Here is a 21,206-nt window from a genome sequence, read left to right on the forward strand (position 1 = left end):
TAATCATTGATGATCAATAATACTCATGTAATAATTTTGTATTCCTCTGACAATTGTCTCATGAAGACAACAGAAGGGACAAAACAACAAGGCGAACATATTCACTGCATGACTTTATTTCTTACGTATTGTTATGGTTCTGAGTAAGCAGAGGACCAAAGTGCAGAGAAGGCAGGCAAGGTGGTAGTGGTAACAATAGTTTACTGCATAATACGAAAGCAAGCTGTGTCCAAATGATCAGGCGGGCACTTGGTGAGTGAGCAGGTGAGCTGTCAAGGCAGGATCTGTAAACAAACGCGAGGTGAGCTGAATAGAAGGAATTCAACTGTTGGATCAACGTGAATACTAGAGTCACAAACTCGAGGAGTAGAGTTGTTTATAAGGCGATGATGTGAAGCCAAGGACCAGTTTAAGTAGGCTGCTGACGATGATCACTGGCAAGTGGTCCCAGGCTCACCCATCTGTCCAATCCTGCAATCAAGACAGTGATACACATACACAAAAGGAGGAGGGGCGAGGTTCAGGAAGAAGAGGCCGTAACCCCAGAATCCCACTCGGTCAGTAGCGTTGCGCTCAGCTCCGGATGGTCCGGATCCGCCTGGGTCCAGCTGCTCCGGTCCATCAAAACTAAAATGTGGACGAGGTCAATTTTCTGGTCTGTCAACCTGCAGCCGGATAAAGCCCTGTCGTGTAGGACGCACCAAACAGGAAATAGAACGGCAGCAATATCCGGTCTTTCAAGTAAATAATGTTTATAAAAGTATTATGCATCTAATTTTAATTATATTTACTGAAATTTACACAAAACAAAGTGTATATAGGTTTGCATAGGATGTACAGTGCTTGTGTATCTCCAAACAATATATATTTTAAAATGATTTAAGGAAAAGACATTCTTCCTAAAGCTATTCTAGTGTCACTAGGAAGCGCTGCATTGATGCGTCAGCGCGACTGTACTATTGATGCGTTTGGTGCGGCAACGCGATACTCGTATTGGTGGGTTACTGACATCACGATTGAGTGCAGGGTTAAAATAAATAATTAAAGGTAAGCTGCCAATTTTTACAAGCGCTACTCTGGTGTCAAAAGTGGGATGTAGGATGACAACCACGATTGAGGAAAAACTGAGTGGTCGTCCTTCCAAAGCCGGCTGGAAGAGAGCGTGCTTGCCCAGCACCGCAGAGTTCCTTGCCATTTGCGGGATGACATTCTGGAAGCTGCAGTTGCTGAGCACAACTAACCGGCTAGATGGGAGCTGTGTAGCGTCAATAGGAATAATGTCGGCAACGCAATTTGTCAGTGCGACCCTCCTATTGGTGCATTTGATGTCGCAACGCGAAGCTCCCATTGGTGGGTTACTGGTAGGACTGGTAGGTAGTAGTGAGCACAGAGAAAAATTAACAGTAAAAAGTGAGCTAGACTTCTGTGCTAAATCACTGAAGCCAATTCTTGCAATTGCTACTCTATGTCTGTGTGTGTGTGTGTGCGTGGATTTGTAAGGGGGGGTTGCATCTGCGGGTTGTTGTGTTCTTTTGTGTGTGTTGAACAGAATTTAACTGTAGCTAAACTGTACTATTGGCCTTTGTGCATTTTCAGCTCATATATGTGCATGTTTCTGTTTCTGAAAATACTGACACAATAATAATCTTCGTGTTGATCTGATCACGTAGTCTCCGTTTTGTACGGAGTGGGTGTACAGACCGCATTAGAGTCGTATGCAGTGGGCATTGGGCATCGCAAGCGGGCTGCACCGGAGCTGAGCGCAGCACACTTGCAGCACACAGATTGAGTGGGTTTCCGGGGTAACAGATATTGGATTTCAGGGAGCAAGGGACTAAAGTAAAAGACTATGGCATTATAGTTTGCCTATAGTGACAGATTTTTCAGGAGGGCACCTTCTAGCCTGTGTAGGAAGACAGTCCGTTCTGATTGATTGATTCATCATACACTACCATCTTGCCAACCTCAAGTATCAAACCACTTTGCGGTGATCTGATGCCAAGCCAATCAGGAAAAGAGGTGGGAGTTTCAGACATGACCAGGATGCAGAGGCTCTAAGGCAGGGGTGTCAAACGGATTCCACAAAGGGCCGCAGTGGGTCCTGGTCTTTGATTCAACAGATTCAACACAGACAGTTCAACCAATCAGGTTTTTGCTAAAAAAAGCAGCACCTAACTGCAAAAAACTGATTACACATTATAAGACACCAGATTGGTGTAAGGCTGTCCTCATGATGGGTTTGAACAAAAACCTGCATCCACTGCGGCCCTTTGATGACCGGTTTGAGACCCCTGCTCTAAAACAAGACACACGGGAGGCGACGACGCTCGCGTTCAATACATTTCTACTGAACGAACGAGACGAGGCGAAAATCACCAACCGTCTTGCGGCGACGCGACGTTCATGCACGTGAAATTCACGTTCATACACATATAAGTGCACACGTGGACCAGCGATGTCATGTAAGAAAATAGGCAATGGTTGTATTTCTGTCGCTGTCGCCTGGCACTACAAGCAATCATCAACGGATTTATTGACTGACAAATAACCTTGCAGGACGCTGGCCAACCCGGAAATAGGGTGGATCCTAAGTTGTTGTTGTTTTTTTTTTTTTTTTTTTTTTTTTTTTTTTTAAATAAAGCAAGGTTAAAATCAGTATCTCCATTAATTCCAACAAACTATTCTGCCTCTGCATTGTTGCAATCGGAAAAGACCAGAAATGTTTAAATTTCATCCAAATTCATAGCCGATCAGATAGGAGCGATGACTCACAGGCAGAGTGTCGCTGTCGCTTGCCCCTGCAGTTGCATCGCACCCTTTGTGTTGGCTTTCAGATAAATGGCGAAGACTTTCGCATTTCGCCATCGCTAATCGCCTCCTGTGTGTCTTGCCTCTAAGACTGCAATCTGGAATGGAAGAGGAATGAAAAAACTTGTCGTTCCATTTAACTCATTGTCTGCCTTTGACAATGATACACGTTCATTCATTCAAATTGGAAGGACTTATTATGACATCTCAGTTCCAGTGATGATGCTAGACTTCCAATACATTTTGGCTGGGAGGGATGGCAGGGATTATTCACTTCCAACCCCTCCTAGTCAAAATGGATTGGACGCAGTAGCAGCTAAAGAGTTCATGACTGAAAAACCCACTAAGCTTCTATTTTCTTTTTTGGCATATTAGTGTTGTTTTTTTGTTCAATTTAATTGACGGCAATTTTTGTCCTCATTTCAAATGTCCTGTTTCATTAGCCGAACTTGAATGCACCTCACGCGAAGTAACGGGAAGCGAAATTGAAGGGTTTGTTTCTTTATTTTCTCTCCCAGTAGATTTTGCTGGAAGACTAGTGTGTCTTTGTTTTGCAAACAAAACCAGGCAAGGAGCAAATATCCAAAGTCTTGGATGAGAGCACATTAATTATATCAACTGGAAGGACAACCCTGTTTATTGGGCCAATCTGGCTTCATCCTGAATTGCAATGGAAAAACTCAAGACATTGAAAGTGATTTAGTGTTCACAGAGGTTTAACAAATTCAGACTCCTCACATGGTTCGCAACTGACCTGTCCTGGAGAATATCACATCATCAATGCATACAGTTGTGTATATATATGTTAGTCGGCAAATGTTTAGCTGCAGGTAAATAATGTTTACAATTCTGATCTATCCCTTGTTCCTTTACTATCAGTTTTTTTCTTGGTTCCTTCCACTGCAGAAAAATGATGGTACTGAAACTACAGTATCGTCATGTTTGCGCCAGACCTCCAGGAAAGCCACTCGGCTTGTGTAGAAGCTTGTTTAAAATGAAGTGAATTTTTAAAAGAGAGATACAGCTGTAGATTCCATTAAAGTATTAAAGGGATAAGAAACGCCAAACAGATATTCACTAACCTTGAGTTATTTTTACAGTTTTTCTTTCTTTCTTTCTTCTCCCATCTATTTTCTTCCACTTAAAAGTCCAGACTGGAATCCGGAAGCATTAACAGCAGTGTTGGTTTTGACAACCCTTTTAGTTTTAGCCTTTTTGGATGAAAATACTTATTAGGCTTTGTGATATTTTAATCATTTCTAAACGTATTAATGTCAGTCTAATTTTTAGTTAACAAATACCGTACTCAAAAAGTTTCAGTCAGTAAAAAGATTTTAGTTTAAACAAAAATGTTATCCACCAACCTACAATCTATATTTTCAGTAAACATTTATTTTCACAATAGTAGTTTTATTTATGCGATTTGACCATGTGTGAAGAATATGAACATGTCTAAAGTAAAAGCCTATTCATATGCGTTTGTTGTCATAAAAAAAAAAAAAAAAAAATTTTTTAAACAGAAAAAACATGACAGTCTTTTGGTTTAATTATATTTCAAGTCGGACTGTATACTGTATGTCCTTTAAACATCTGAAAGAAAAGTGATTTACATTAACTATTGGGTGAAAATATATGAAAATATTTAAGAATACCGTATTTTCCGCACTGTAAGGCACCCCTAAAAGCCTTCAATTTTCTTAAAAGTGCGCCTTATATATGGATCAATATTGTTTAATCATGCCATAACATTCCCTTTAGCACAGCTTCATCTTGTAAATGCATAACGCAAGCCCAACCACTATTACAACTACAACTGCGCCTTATAATGCAGTACGCCCAATATATGAAAACAGTTTTAAAATAGGGCATTTGTTGAATATGCGCCTTATACTCTTATGCACCTTATAGTGCGGACAATACGGTCGATGAAAACTATATAAAAGACACTAATATGAGAATATCAAAAATGTCCATTGCATGAAACCTAAAGCATACAGAAAAAAAACTAATGGAAGATTTGAAATGAGTGGCCAAAAATTGTATAGAATCAGCAAAATAACAAACAAACCATAAACAGTTTAACTAGTTTTGTGCTCGCATCTAAACCCCTTTCACACATACCTAAACACAGTTAAAATCCCGGATTTAAACAGGTAGCCCTTATGTGTGAAAGCAATTTCCTGGGTCGATTGACATCGAGATGACGCGTACATTTACCGAGTCGCGTCTTAGTATAATGTCCGGGACTTTCCCGGGAAGCGGTATGTGTGAAAGCAATCAATCACAGCCCAATGGCGGATAAGGTAAATAGCATGTCGGGCCGACCATCATTTCGTCTTTCTTCGCAGTAAGACGAAAAGTGGTAAAAAAAAAACATCGCAATTATCAATATGGCAAACTCGAAATAGCAAAATTCAACTGAAAACATAATGAAATTTTTGCTACTGGATCATAGAGACGAGGAAGAGAGTCCATCGTCCATCTTTGGAAATGTGTGGTTTATATTGTTGCCGATGCTGACCAAAAATGTCGTAATGTCCGGGTTAAAAAATCACGCAAGCAGTACAGAGAGTGCTGAGTCGACAACAAGGGACGAGTATGTGAATGTGTCCAACCTGCGTTATTCCCAGGATCTCTCTCCATGTGCGAAAGCAATGATGCAGGTAAATCGTGCGTCATCTTACACGGGAATTTATAGGGATATAAGTGTGAAAGGGGCTTTAGAATCACATGAAATTGCAGTTCTGTCCTTGAAGGTTATGAACAGATTCAGTGAAAAAAGCCACCTTTTCATTCACATTTTGCTTCATGATATTTATGTGATTGGCAAAGGAGGAGACTTTTATGATTAGCAGGGGAGAGAAAGAGCTGAGGAGGTTGGAAAGGAAAAGAACTTGCATGTGGATAACATTACACAGCAGACTTGCATAAAATACCCCCCTCAGAATACATGTGTTTGACTGCTGTAGTTAGAAGTAACTGTCCTGGACTTGACTGCTAAACCTTTGCATCATAACTGCTCCTCCTATTAAATGAGTATCCATTTGCGACCTGCTAGTGAAAATACAGTAGACTATTTTATGTGTTGTGGTATGCCAAAAACATAGAAACATGATGTCGGCGCTGCAGAGGAGCATTCAAACATGTGTTTCTTTACTAGTGAACTCTGTTGAACAACTGCAACAGCTGCATTTTGTACCACAACGCTGTCACCTTGTTTGAGATCTGGGGTTGAACTTCCTGCCCTTCTGTTAAAAATGTCGGGTGGTCTTCAAAAGCAACTCCCTCAGGGACCTCTATTTGCATTTGTGTTTATAGGATGCAAACATTTCACAGTGAGATTAATCTCGTCTAGGAAACGGACATTTTGGTGAGTGGGTGGCCCGTTTAATTTCTATACAATATTAACTCGTTCACTGCCAATGCTGGCAACTGAATTATTATGCACCTATAGAACAATGGTTATCACCATGAGCACCATTCAATTTGTTATTATAAATACTTTGACTCTTTTATGGGGACAATGGTGATGGTGAAGGCGATGACGATGATGGTGGCGGTGGTAATGATGGCGTTGGTGATGATGATGATATTTTGAAGTGACTGTGCTTTCATGAAAATTTTAAGGACTGATTAGGGGTTGGGACACGAAAAAGCTCAGCTTCTTCCTGACCCTTTTTGAGCTACATTTATATGTATAAAAAATATATATATTTATTGTATTTTCACTCCTTTTCACGTCCTCATAAGTCACTCCAGCCAAAATGCACAATGCAGAGGGAGAAAAACATATATGTCGCACTGTAGTATACCGTAATCTCCCGAATATAATGCACACCCGTGTATAACGCGCACCCCAACTTTACCTGTAAAATTTTGGGAAAATTCTTGTAACCATGTATAAAGCGCACCCTAATTTTAGCACCAATAAATATGAGTCTCGTGTCTCGAATTTTTATAAAGTACGCGGTTGCAGCATTTTTTAATCCTTTTGTCAAATATTAAAAAAAAAAAAAAAAAAAATAGAATATCAGTTTTCTGTGGTAAAATTGCTCACAGTGTACAATAATAATTTTCACAAAGTAAGGAGTTGTAGCGAGTTTTAACAGAATTCACCAGCGGAACTAATGTTGGCAAGTTGTGTAGTTCCCGGGGGGGAAGAGTTTAGTTAAGGGAACAGCCGGAAGTAAACAAATGTCCCGTGATTTGCGTGAAGACTTTGTGAGTTTCAATGTAAATAAAACAACGCGGCTTGGCTCAGTGGTTCGACACTCTTCCTCAGACTCCTGTCCTAGCTCGCCACATGGTCAACATTTATACGAAACGAATACGTTCTCGTCAAGACAACATCGCCGTGTGCCGCCATGTTGCAACGCAAAGGTTTGAAAAATGTACCAGTAAATAATAAACGAATAGTACAAAAAAACATTTTAATTTTATAAGATGTGAAAAATACCATGAAAACAATTATTTACCACATGAAACTTGATTATTATATCACTGTCGTTCAGATTAGGTACAATGGGGAGAACAAGTATTTGATACACTGCCAATGGGTTTTCCCATTGACTGTGTATCAAATACTTGTTCTCCCCACTGTAATATTGTGCTGGTCCATGCTTACGATGGAACATGAATCATGATGATTTTTTTCTGTCTCCGTCCCTGTACTTGTGAATAACACGCACCCATGATTTTACGAGTAAATTTGGGGGGAAAAAAGTGTGTGTTATTTTCGGAAAATTACGGTAAATTGAATTTTGGGGAGTTCATTTCACAAACATTAGGGTTTAGTGTTAGGACATATTAACACCACGACATACGATCCTTTTGACATTCGAAGTAAATTTTGACTCGTCATTTGTCTCGACATATGGCAACATGCTCAAAATACATTGATTTACAACAGTGTTGCAGTTTCCTTGTTTTCCCACAAGACGTCAGCACGGACACAAAGGTTAAAAAAGCAAAAAGGTGACGCTTACCATTGAAATTGAGATGTAAATGACAGAAAATATGAGTGGTGTACGCGCCATTGAACTGTTTCGGAATATGTCTATGATCTTGACAGTGCACCTCCGACCGCCATTCGTCAGTCTTAGTTAAGGTGACAATTATTTATTATTGTAACATCGGCAAAGAAATTGCCAGATTTGTCAGTTTTTTAATCATTTATTTCAGAACTTGTGCAACACAATATGACTGCTGTCTGTCATCGCTAACGCCAATAACAACAGAACATGCAAATAAAAAGAAAAAACTTCCCACTCTTCCACACCTCTCGCACTCTCTCGTCAGTCACACGGTGCATTCAGGAACAGCATGCAAAACACAACCCCCACATTAGAACCCAATTCGTTACATTATTATGATTATATTATTATTATTATTATTCCGATTTGTATTTATTATTTATCTGCTTTGCTATGTGTAATTGCTGTTTGTAATTTTACCTGCAGTATTTATGAAAGATTAAGCATTGTTTTTTGGGCTGTGGAACGAATTAATGGAATTATAATGTGTTCTTTAGGAAAATCTTACTCGGCATACAACCATTTCGACTTACAAACCAGGTCCTGGAACTAATTCAATTCGTATGTCGCGGTACCACTGTAATAAAATGGAGAACAAAGTGCTAAATAGGTATCTGTTAACCTAATAACAGTTATTCAGATAACTATAAACAAAACAAACTCTCGATCGCCCTCCAGACTTCATCTTAAGTATCACTTTTGAACAACTGCACCAACTCAAGGTGGAGTGCATGCCTCGAATATAAGTATCAATATAGTATAAGTCCCATCTGAGTATAAGTTCCAGGCCCAACCAAACTATTAGACAAAAATGGGGGTCTTATAGTCAGGAAAAGACGGTATGTATATATGTGTATTTTGTTATCATTATTGTTATTATTTGTTATTGTCATTACTATTATTATTGTTTTTATTCTCTTTGTTGTTGTATTTATTTCATAACTGCTCGAAATAAAAATGAATCAATAATTTCACAGTGCCATTGACTACGATAGAGGTCCAATCCATTTTGATTGGAGAGCTTGGCAGCGAATGATTGTGGCCATCCTACCCAATGGATGATTTGACGATCATTTTCTGACATTGGCAACCTTTGACTTTTGACCTCAATACTCTAAAATGTAATCACCTCTTTTCATATTGAAAACACTGCAAATTTGATAATAATCCTTATATTTGTTTTTGAGTTATCTTTAACAAAAACATACAAACCGATATACGGAAAAGAATACATAAGCTCTGCATTCTGTAGGTTACACTAACTAGTGGAGGTAATAACGGAATAAAGTTGTTGACGTGTTTCCTCAAACTAAGTGGTTAAAAATTGATTACTTTGAGAGCAGATCTGGTTCTTCTATCACCATCAAAGAATGTTACTTGTGGCCGTAACCAAAGTGTATTTGTTTCTATTCATTTTGATTTTGTTAATTTAGCTTTCATCAACATTGCATTCATTTATAAATGCATTTATAATTGTATGAAATAATATAGAAATTCTTTAAAACTTTAAGAAAAAACACTTTGAAATCTAGATTCTTGGTGTTTATTCTTTTACAATATTGTTCAATCATTGGAACATCTCACTTGCCAACTTCAAGCCCTCAAAATGCCTTGCAGACATGAATATAGATCACATTTAAACATTTTCAGTGCACATTTGCAGGACTCTTCAGGTGATTGACATTGAACCTTTATATTGTTTTCCTAAGGGGATCCAATGCAAGATTCCTTTTCAAAGCTAATACTAGTCACTTCTCAGACTGTCAGTGAACTCTTCATTTAAAATGACTGTTTATTATTTTTGTAGGAAAGCACAGTAGGATATCCGTAGCTGCAGCTGTATCTAATTATTTGATTGCCATACTTTGTTTCATATTGGAGAGTCTAAAAGAGTTCTTCAAGACTTCCACAAAGTAAAGTCACACAATAAGCACATTGTTGAATTAAGATTTATCAACATTGTGTCAGTGTTGTTTTTGGCAGCCCTTTTCATTTTCAGCTTAGTCTTCTGGATGGAAATATTTATTTTTCCTGGTTACATTTTTGTCATTTCAAAATGGGTTTTTCGTAGACGAAAATTCAACAAAATTTCGTCAAGTTTTACTTGACGCTAACTCAAAATGTTTTTGTCTGTACATATCAAAACGTTTTTGTCCTGAAATGAATAAATAAATAAAAGTTTTCAACTGTTTTGAAGGCGCAGTGACAGACGAGAGCATTTTGTACCGTCTACAAGGACAACACCAACTTTGTGATGATAATAAAAACTCAGCAGGAAGACGGTAAATTATTTTCAATTAATTATAGCATCTGGACGCCACAAACTGTATGTAAAAAAAAGTTTTCCGAAAGTATGAGAGGACGCTCGCCACGCTAAGGGTGATGCTAATGCTAACTAGAATGCTATGCTAATGCTACGAGTTATATTTAATGTGTGATGATCACTCAACACAAACCTTTAATGGCTAAAGCAACATTGCATATTCTCGCTTGCCAAAATAAGAAAACATATCTTACCATGTGTTTCAAAACAAGCAAGCCTGGAGAGCAGCCTAGTTTGAAGCACATCCTAAACACCGGTGGATGGGGCGGGGGGGGGGTCAGTATATGTCACATAATGGACATGAGCCGAACACTACTAAGATGCAGGCTGACCTACTACATGTATAATAAGAAAATGCATATGATAAAAACTGTCGCATTTTCGTCTTTGTCTTCTCGTCAGACAAAAAAACTGGCATTATTTTAGTCTCTCAAGACACGTTTTTCGCTTGTCATTGTCACGTCATCATCATAAAAAAAATTCAACATAATATTTTAGTTATCGTCATTGTTGACGAAAGCAATTCGTTCAGTGTAGATTTTGGTAATCAACCGTTTTTTATCTAACATGTTGCTGTTGGAAAGTTTTTTTGAACAATGCCTCAGAGTCCAGTGCCAATGACTTTCAAGTAGGGATGTCCTGATCGCATATTTTTGCACCCGAGTCCAAGTCACTTGATTTTGAGAATCTGCCAATACCGAGTCGCAATCCGATACAAAAAAAAAAATTCCTAACATGTTACAGTGCTGTATTGGTTACAGTACTTCCTTACCAGCTTTTTCCAGGAGTGTTGCGGAGTATAAATTGTATATATTTTTGTTCCTTTTGGGAATGCCATTTTATTCCTGGATCTTTTTGTTTAGATCTTAAAAAAACATGTGTATATATATATATATGTATATATATATATATATATATACACTTAAATTAAAAATCAGATCCTTAACCAATTCCGATCCTCTGAAAAATGGTGTGATCGCCCCGATTTCCGATCATGTGATCGGATCGGAGACATCCGTACTTTCAAGTAAATTAATACACTTCACTTGAGGTAAACTGTAACACTTAGCACAGATAACAAAGACATTTGTACATAAAGTTCAATAAAATACAAAATATGTTTCATGTTTAGATATATTTTTTTCATACTTTCGTTATGGTCATCCTTGACAATACACCAATGCATTGTATGATCTTTTTTTTTTTTTTTTTTTTTTTTTTTTTGACTCAGCAGACATCAATTGAATCAAAGATGTAGAGATGGTATAACAGACATAACATAACAGACCTCTCAATATTTCAATGAAGTGGCTGGCGAGTGCCTATTGAAACTTGGATGAATGTAAGCCTCTACAATAATCAGAACATTATTATTATTCTTTTCCTCATTTTCCTCCCAAGTCATTGTATGAGCTTCATCACTCCCCCGATGAATAGGCATTCAAGTCGTTTACAACCATTACTTCATTCGATTATTTCCTGCCAAACATGGGTCTTGCAGCGTGATTGAGGATAAGAAAAGGTTATAAGAAATCCATTCCACTCTCATTTTCTCTCGCTTTCACAGTGCCGCCGATTACACAAAGAATCCTCTGTTAAGGCAGGCTGCGTGCCAGGCAGGGGAGAGGCGGGGGCAGTGTGTTTAGGTTGGGGGAATGCACAGTTCTTTACATCGCAGCTTGCTTTATATATAAAACGGTTAAAGTCAACGTTGTGTTTGGCCTGGCTCTGAAAGATGCATTATTACAGCCTCGTACCTCACCCATTTGGGGGCTTTGCAGCTTTTTACCCATCATTAGTAGTCTGATATTTGAATGCCTGTTTCAAACATTTGCAATTCTATCATGAAAACTAAATGTAAGGGATATCAGTTATGATTATGAAGTGTGACATGACTCTTCTTTGGACTTTCTTGGGCTCCAATATCAGTTTACATCACACACAGAAATGAAATATTTCAAAGTATGTCATATCAGGAAAATGAAAAAAAAAATAATGCCCACTACATACAAGGGGGAAAAAAGCTAAAATGATCCCTCCCTCCAAAATGCCGTGGCAAATATCGATCATGTTTTAATTAGGGCTTTCAAAATTATGGCGTTAACAGGCAGTAATAAATTTTTTAAATTAATCACGTTAAAATATTGACGCAATTAACGCACATGCCCCGCTCAAACAGATTAAAATGGCAGCACAGTGTCATGTCAACTTGTTACTTGTGTTTTTTGGTGTTTTGTCGCCCTCTGCTGGCGCTTGGGTGCGACTGATTTTATGGGTTTCAGCACAATGAGCATGGTGTAATTATTGACATCAACAATGGCGAGCTACTAGTTTATTTTTTGATTGAAAATTTTACAAATTTTATTAAAACGAAAACATTAAGAGGGATTTTAATATAAAATTTCTATAACTTGTACTAACATTTATCTTTTAAGAACTACAAGTCTTTCCATCCATGGATCGCTTTCACAGAATGTTAATGTTAATGCCATCTTGTTGATTTGATGTTATAATAAACAAATATAGTACTTATTTACAGTATGTTGAATGTATATATCCGTCTTATGTCTTATCTTTCCATTCCAACAATAATTTACAGAAAAATATGGCATATTTTATTGATGGTTTGAATCGCGATTAATTACGATTAATTAATTTTTAAGCTGTGATTAACTCGATTAAAAATTTTAATCGTTTGACAGCCCTAGTTTTAATTATTTTAAATGAAGGTTGAGTGTTTTTCTGTGACTGTAATCAGCCATCTTATTAGGTCCGCAAACATCTGTTTAATATAATCGCACTGAGATTCTGCCTTTCCAAATCGCTTAGAGACTATTCAACTACATGCAACAATTGAGCATAGCGTGGATGACGAGAATGCGTCTTTAAATCATCTTAGAGGTCTGGATACTCCATCTTGGTGATGACGTCACTGGGGGACATATTTGCATGGAGATTTTACGCACGATATTGGCAATCCAGAGGAAGTCTGTGACATACAGCCACATATGTTTGAGTCATATTTGGATGAGGAGGAAGATTCGAAATGAGAAAAAGGCAACAGAGACAACAAACACGAGGCTGACAACCAGAGCATACTGCATGGGCAACACAAAATGTCATCATTGTCTTATCTGTACTCCAATATTATTGCAGGATATTCTTTGTAGAAGTATTGAATCACTGACTGCAATATAATTTGCATTTTCATGACAAATACAAATCTTGTGTTAAATGGAATATGAAATATTAAAGATGAATTTATTCAGTATGACAGGGCTGAATTACTGCAGATTGGTCAAAACTGCCGACTTCTTCCACTTCCCGAACAGTTTTTTTAATGCCACCGGAGTTTCAGCGGACTACGACGGCTCTTGAGCAAGCAGTCACGACGGACACATGCCAAAGGGCGCAGCAGGGTAATGACAAGAGCCGCAGTAGTCATGCATAAATATTTATATCTTTTTGATTCATATTTATTTGTGGTTGGGTTTCATTTGTCTGAGAAAATAAAAAATGCTTACAGGCAATGATTACAGTTAAAATAGCTCATTCCTATGAAGAAGGGCTAAACATTAACACTGTCATCATTATTATTATTTTAATATCAAAATAACTGCTTTTACCTCAGTTTTATCATAAAATTAGCAGAACACTGAAAGTATAGCTTCCTTAAGCCTTATATTTTCTTTACACAATAAAGTATACCAATTGTTTTGCATATGTTGAGCCATATGTTTACCAACATATAACACAACGAGAGAAGCACTCTGAGAGAGCAGACCTCTGCCTAAGCCAAATTGAATTTGACCCTGTGACCTTTGACCTCTTTAGCCCAAAATTTAATCACCACTTCTGTTTAATAATACAAACATAAACTGCGAGTTTGATGATAATCCCTTTGTTCTTGAGTTATCTTGAACGCATTACAGACAGATTCAATTTGACCCCGTAACCCTTGAAATTTGACCTCATTACGCCATTTTTTTTTTTTTTTAATCACCTCTTCCGTTTAATATTGCAAACACATTGTCCAAGTTTAATAACAATCCCTTAATTCGTTCTTGAGTTATACTGAATACAAAAATAAAGACAAACAGGCTACATACGGGACCGAAGACATACCTCTGTCATTTGTAGGTTTCAAGTACTGGCGGAGGTATTAAAATTCCATTTTCTAGAGACTGAATATTGCTATTCCAGGGATATTTTTTGTCATACTGGACACTAGCGAACAGCACATTTTGAAGATGTTACATCATGAGAAATATGGGTGAGTATTTACTGTACATGAGTTTATGTCAGAAGGGGACATATATTGTAGCTCCTTAAGATCCATATATGCTCGTTTGTCTTAATACTGCCAAGTTCTCACTCATGGGTGTGTTAGGAACAGCTGCAGACAAATGTGGGAGAATCTCTTAAGCAATTCCATCTGCGAACTGAGATCATGATATCTGATCAAATCGTCAAAGGGGTCTTCAGCGTGAACGCTTGCTGTTTGGCAAGTGGGATTATTGTCAGTTATAAATCCTAAATTTATATTGTTGATAAAATCAGATCATAACTTAAGTATTTATGGTGGACATTTAACTATAATCAATCATAAAAAGCAAAAGCAGCAGATAGGTATATTTATAGATGGAAAAGTAATGTGTTCTGGGGGAAAAAAAACTAGATGAGAGATAAGCACTCTGAGAAAGCAGACCTCCGCCTAGGCAGCCAAATTCAAAGGGGTGACCCTTGACCTCGTTACCTATGAATTCAATTACCTCTTTTGTTTCATTTTCCAAACATACAGTATCCAGCAAGGTTGATAATAATCCCTTTATCCGTTCTTGAGTTATCTTGAACACAAACAGACATATAGAAGGAACCTCCGTAAAGCTGGCGCCCCGTCAGACATAAGTTTATATAAAAATGGTGTCAATCATTTGTGCTACGTTTGTGCTGCTATCGTGTTATGAGATATTTACAATTCTTTTATAAGTCAATTTGAGGTCAACCAGCCCTCCATTTTGATTAAAAATGTCTATAAAGGTTGTTAGCCATTTATGCTTTGTTTGTGATGTAAAAATATTTGTTTGTGCAGCAACAGATTTGCTGATATTGTGCTTTTATTTTGTAGTGATGACGTCACGCAGCCGCCATTTACTTCAAAATGGACTTGAAGTGGTGCTGTTCATGTGTACTATGTTTGTGCTAGTTTGTGCTGTAAAAAATTCTGTTTGTATTGACGCGTTTTTTTCTGCAGTTTTTTTTATTTTTTTTTATTGTTTTTCATAGAAAAAAAAATTGCACAGGAGTGCTTTAGTTGTGACAAGTACAAAACCGTGGTAGCACAAACCAACTAACAAAACAAACTATAACAAACATAAGACGAAAATTTCTAAAGCACAAACTAGCACAAACGGAGCGCAAACGAATGGCACCACCTCATGTCCATTTTGCAGTAATTGGGGTGTTGTGTGGCGTCATCAGTACAAGTTAAAAGCCCAATATCTACAAAACTGTTGCAACACAAACCAATTTTTTTACAGCACAAACCAGCACAAAGGACTTACACCATTTTTACCCATTTTCAATCAAAATGGGGGGCTGGTTGACCTTTACGTCTGAAGGGGGGCCAACTTCACAGAAGTAGAGAAGGAAGTTTTTTCTTACTGGCGGAGAGAATGAAACTAAGTACTAATCCATGACTCAGAACACACCAGTAAATCTGAGTCATGCCAAACCGACAACATGTATGTTGATGTATTACTGGAGGTTGATTCATCTGACCTGCACTGGAGGTGAGTGAATAAAGTCAGGGTAGCCACAACACTGAGTCACACATGGAGATTACTATGGAACATATTCAGGTCGTTAATCTAATATACCACAAATAGCTGGGTTTCTCCACATGTATGATAAATGTGGGTGTTTCTGACAAGAACATGAGTAGCATTTTCCAGTGTGTTACAGTGGCTAGTGGCTTAGGCAAGAAATGGGGTTTATTCAAATGTTGTTGCTTTGGTTGTTATGGTAAGAATAACTTGAATGAATGAAACCACTATGAACCTAAAGTTTCACAATGTTGTTTTTCATGCCATGTTGGTAAGATGTTTATTTGTTTTCAATTGACCACACAATTAAAAGGATTTCACTAGCCACAGTCAGTTTATCATCGCCTTGCGTAAATGACCTGTAACGTTGGTATGTTGTTTACTGGAAACCTTTCTGTGTTAAGCTTTTAACTCTTCAATAACCAAATTTGCTCTTTAGGACTACACTTCTCACGTTAATGGTAAATTTAACGACATACACACAAAAAGTTATACCGGCGTACACCATTGAATTAAGGTTTGCTCTCCAAATAAAAACTTTTGTTTATGTCATTGTCTTTTAGGGCAGAGAAGTCATTATCACCTTCGGCCTAAAGCTTAATTGCAGCTCGCAGTTGCGCACACAGCTTGTATGAGCACGAACATAAAGCAACGAGCGTTTTACCCATCAAATTAGCACTAGAAACCTAAAAACCGTGAGTAGCATGTCCTAAGTGGGTTAGAAAAGTATTTTTGCCAAGCTGACACTATCTATGGAAGGGAAGAAAAAGGGCTTTTTGGTGGCAGTCTCAGTTAAAATGTCAGGGCTCTGTGCATTCATAGTGGAGCATAGATGGAGTAAAAAAGTATTTTAAATTTAACTCTTAAATATCCCGTATAGTCCATTTAAATAGTCTTCTATTTGGAGTTATAAAAAGTCAGGAAGTTAAAAGGGCTGTCAAAAGCATCAACAAGTATGGCAGTATTGACATTGAAATGTTGTATATTTGATTTCAAAAGTTTCGATACCCATATATTTGGTTTTCCTCTACCACCAGCCCTGAAGTGGCTATTCAGAAGGATCTGGACAAATCCCGGTAGGCCGGCCATTTCTGGACTATTTTGCTACTTTTAGCCCTTAAACAGTAAAACAACATATAAATTAGGCCTAAATGATATCGGGGAAAAAAATAACGTTGCGATATATATTGCCAAGGCTCCACACTTACGTTTTTTAATTGGTTGCACTGCGGCACCTAACTTTTTTGTGCACCAGCACAAAATGTATCTCATCGGACAGTGTGTGTCTCTCGGGGTCTATGGGCAGTGGGTGGGGCTTGACTTGCTTGGACACCCTGTTTCTCTATATAATGATTGGACGATCTGTCTGAGGCTGAATCTCTTTTTGATTGACAGCAAAATGAGGGAATCCGTGATCCTGTCGTATTCACATCAGTGAGAGACATTTTCCAATTTTCATTCCTTTGTTCCGAGTTGAACCGGAGTCTTTCATAACCATCCTAGCGACACTTGCTCTGTTAAAAATGTCTAGCAAAAGCTTATTTTTAGTGTGTTTTTCTCTTGTAGCTGCTTGTGTTTGGAGACTTGACTTCTGGCACTCTAATTTCTTTCCCTACCAAGGAGCGAGTGCTGCTTTCCCTCATTGAAAGACCAGCACCTCTGCTTTCAGGTGATTTGGCTACACTTTCTGATCATTTTGGGGCATTATGGGTCATTTCCTGTTAATGTTGGGGCAATTTGAGAATTTTCTTTGGGAGGGGTCAAAAATAATGATCAGCAATGGAGAAAGATAAGAGTTCACAGGTAATTTTAGTTTTTATTTTTATTCACATGGTGTCGAAAATTGTCTTGTATCTACTATTTTTTTAGTATTGATATCAAGTTGAACATTTTTGTATTGTGACAACAGTATCATAAACACAGAAGTGGTTCCTGAAAAAGCAGCCCGTCAGCATTAAACGTCACCTAAGATCTTGAGCTGTAGAATGTGAGGGGAGCTTTTTGGTGATTTCTCACTAACATAATGAAAAACACGTTCAGTATTTGAGCGCATGTGTTTTATATTCAGGACTGATTAAATTTTTGTTTTAAAAGTAAAGTTTGAGTTTGGAGCAGATAAGCAGCCAGGAACATGGGTGGGGTCATTCGTTTGATTTTGTGAACAAAGGAGATGTCAAACACTTCACTGAAATGTTTACAGTTTATTAGATACAAACCAAACAAAATTATCACATTCGATGAATGACGCGTTGTTGCATGTGCTTACTGTGATGTAGTTTCAATTGGAATCAAAGTGGGTTCTTAACACGGGTTTGCTGATCGCAAACAGACGGTCTCCCTACTTGAATTGACGTACATCGCAGCTGCCATTTGTTTTAACTTTTCAATTATGACATTGTGTCAAATGATTAATCACTGAAATAGTTTGTAAGACAGCGTGCATATTAAGCAAACACAAATTAGGAAACATCAGTCAATTTGGCAGGATAGTTTTAGTACAACTGTTGTTATTAAATAGTTTAGCCCACTCCCAAGCCAGTAAGTAGTAAGTTAGATATGTAGATACCATATGTTGTAAGAGACTGAAGGTTGAGAATGAACAAGCCAAAATTTCCGCTGGGCTCCAGTGGCGATCTAATCACCATGCCAGACATTGATTATTGTATCTAACGTGTTTTCTTTCTCATAATGTGAAATGACGACACACAAATAATACAAACAGCTCTTCATGTAATGACATGCAGCTGAATCACAACCAAAATAATAACCATTGGTACAGTGGCGGAATAAATGTGAACAGGGCCCGGGTGTGATAAGTAGAAGCTGGGCCCCCGAGGTTAACGCTCAGTGGGTGGGGGTCCAAGGAGATGATTATTCGCAGGCCCCTCAACATTTTCATTGGCCCATCAAGATGTGTGGGGCGGGGACAAAGCTAGTGGAAAATATTCTGTTGCAACAACCAGTCGAAGGGGGGAATTAAAGATATTTTAACACTTTGAACACTTAACACAATGATCCCAAACACACAGCCAGGGCAACAAAGGAGTGGCTTCGTAAGAAACATTTCAAGGTCCTGGAATGGCCTAGCCAGTCTCCAGATCTCAACCTCATAGAAAATCTGTGGAGGAAGATGAAAGTCGGTGTTGCACAACGACAGCCCCAAAACATCACTGCTCTAGAGGAGATCTGCATGGAGGAATGGGCCAAAATACCAGCAACAGTGTGTGAAAAGCTTGTGAAGAGTTACAGAAAACGTTTGGCCTCCGTTATTGCCAACAAAGGGTACATAACAAAGGTTTGAGATGAACTTTTGGTATTGAACATATATTTTCCACCATGATTTGCAAATTAATTCTTTAAAAATCAAACACTGTGATTTTCTGGGTTTTTTTTTTCACATTCTGTCTCTCATGGTTGAGGTTTACCCATGTTGACAATTACAAGCCTCTCTAATATTTTCAAGCGGGAGGACTTGCACAATTAGTGGTTGACTAAATACCTATTTGCCCCACTGTAAATAAAAACATACAAATGCAATAAAGGGCAGAAATTACTATCAATATAGGAACATAGGTTTGGAATTATTATATAAAACTCACAGTCATTGCCTTCTGAGGGGTTTTCAGGTAAGATTGCATTGGATTAAGAAACCCAATGAGCGCAGCCATGCTGCTTTCTTACACACGTAAGTCTGTCACTACTTCCTACTTTCGTCACTTCCTGCTTAAGAACGACTTCAAAATAAAAGCATAAAATCTTACATCCAAACAAATGACTGGTGTTATAATTAACTGTATTTCACAAACAACATGTGAGGGCAGAACACTGTATGTGGACATCACATTTTGGGAGTATAAGGCACACCTTCAATGAATGGCCTATTTTATCCATATATAGCAGTGACGGAACAAATGTAAACGGGGCCCGGGTGCATCGAATAGCAACGGACCCTCCCCCCATCCTCCAAGGGGTGGTTGAGATGCATGACTCGCGGGCCCCTCTAGAGGACCATCTGAGCGGGTGGAGGGGAGTTCCAGCAGAAATATTTTAAGACTTGCACACTATATTAGGGCTCCACACATCATCTTACCTTACCAAACTCCCTTTACGCCCAAAAACCGGGCCCAAAAAAGGCCTGCCCCCCCCCCCCCCCCCCGCACCCTCATAAGCTCCATCCCTGATATATAGGGTGAAATGCATTATAAAGCGCAGTAGTAGTAGTAGTAGTAGTAGTTGGGGTTTGGGTATCAATCCACTAGATCAGGGGTGTCCAAACTTTTTGCAAAGGGGGCCAGATTTTGTGTGGTAAAAATGTGGGGGGCAGACCTTGGCTGACGTCCTTTACGTAAAACAATATATTTAAGCAAATTTTAGCAAGCCATTCTGTGTGTCACATTTGCTTTATAATTTTTTTAAATTAATAATTTCAATAATCTCGCAACTAGCCTTTGTGGCGTTTTCTTTCGACACTCGGACCCTTGCGAAATACTGCTGTAAAATTAAACTAGCTTCAAGTTGCTTCAATTTCTCGCTACGTATCTTCCCTGTAATCTTGTCTTACATGTCAACGTGTCTTGTTAGGTAATATCACCTCACATTGAACTCTTTAAAAACAGCGACTGTCTCTTTGCAAATGAGGCAGACACAGTTGTTGCGTGTTTTAGTGAAGAAATAGTCCAATTTCCATCTATCCTTGAAGCGTCGGCCGTCTTTTTTTTGTTGATTGTCGCCATTTTAGAAGATTGGGAGTAAAGGGTCACACGGGGTAATGTTGCTTAAAGTGCTGCTGCCTTTTAGTGGGTAAATGAGGAGCAGCATTTAGTGTGGAAGCTACTTCATATGCTGGAAGCAGTACTGATGACCAATTTATTAAGTCTGTGTGCGGGCCTGACGTTATTGATTTTATGACAGAGGCTGGGGGCCGGATGAAATTTGACCACGGGCCGCATTTGGCCCCCGGGCCGGACTTTGGACACTTGCCAAATACATGCATGGTAGGCCGATTGAACACTCCTTATTATCCGTAGGTGTGAGTGTGTGTGTGAATGGTTGTTTCTCTATCTGTGTCCTGCGACTGGCTGGCAACCAGTTCAGGCTGTACCCTGCCTCCTGCCCCTTGTTAGCTGGGATTGGTTTCAGCACACCCACGACCCTCGTGAGAATAAGCGGTTCATAAAAAGAAAAATAAATCCACCATACGACTCTCAATAGCAATCT

The 21,206-nt window shown here is 38.4% G+C and overlaps 1 long non-coding RNA gene across 2 annotated transcripts; it reads right to left on the reverse strand.

Annotated features, from left to right (window-relative positions):
* Positions 1–108: 108 nt before the first annotated feature.
* On the reverse strand, positions 109–19,697 carry LOC130913252 (uncharacterized). 2 transcript variants are annotated; one of them, XR_009062737.1, is made up of 3 exons: positions 19,589–19,697; positions 360–683; positions 109–284 (listed from the first exon to the last, which is right to left on the reverse strand). It is a non-coding gene; the product is annotated as an uncharacterized LOC130913252 (long non-coding RNA). The 2 variants fall into 2 exon arrangements; XR_009062738.1 differs by having other exon boundaries at positions 360–627; positions 19,589–19,685.
* Between the last annotated feature and the right edge of the window lie 1,509 nt (positions 19,698–21,206).

The sequence above is a fragment of the Corythoichthys intestinalis genome, chromosome 3, assembly GCF_030265065.1.
Source record: "Corythoichthys intestinalis isolate RoL2023-P3 chromosome 3, ASM3026506v1, whole genome shotgun sequence".
Taxonomy (NCBI): Eukaryota; Metazoa; Chordata; class Actinopteri; order Syngnathiformes; family Syngnathidae; genus Corythoichthys; species Corythoichthys intestinalis.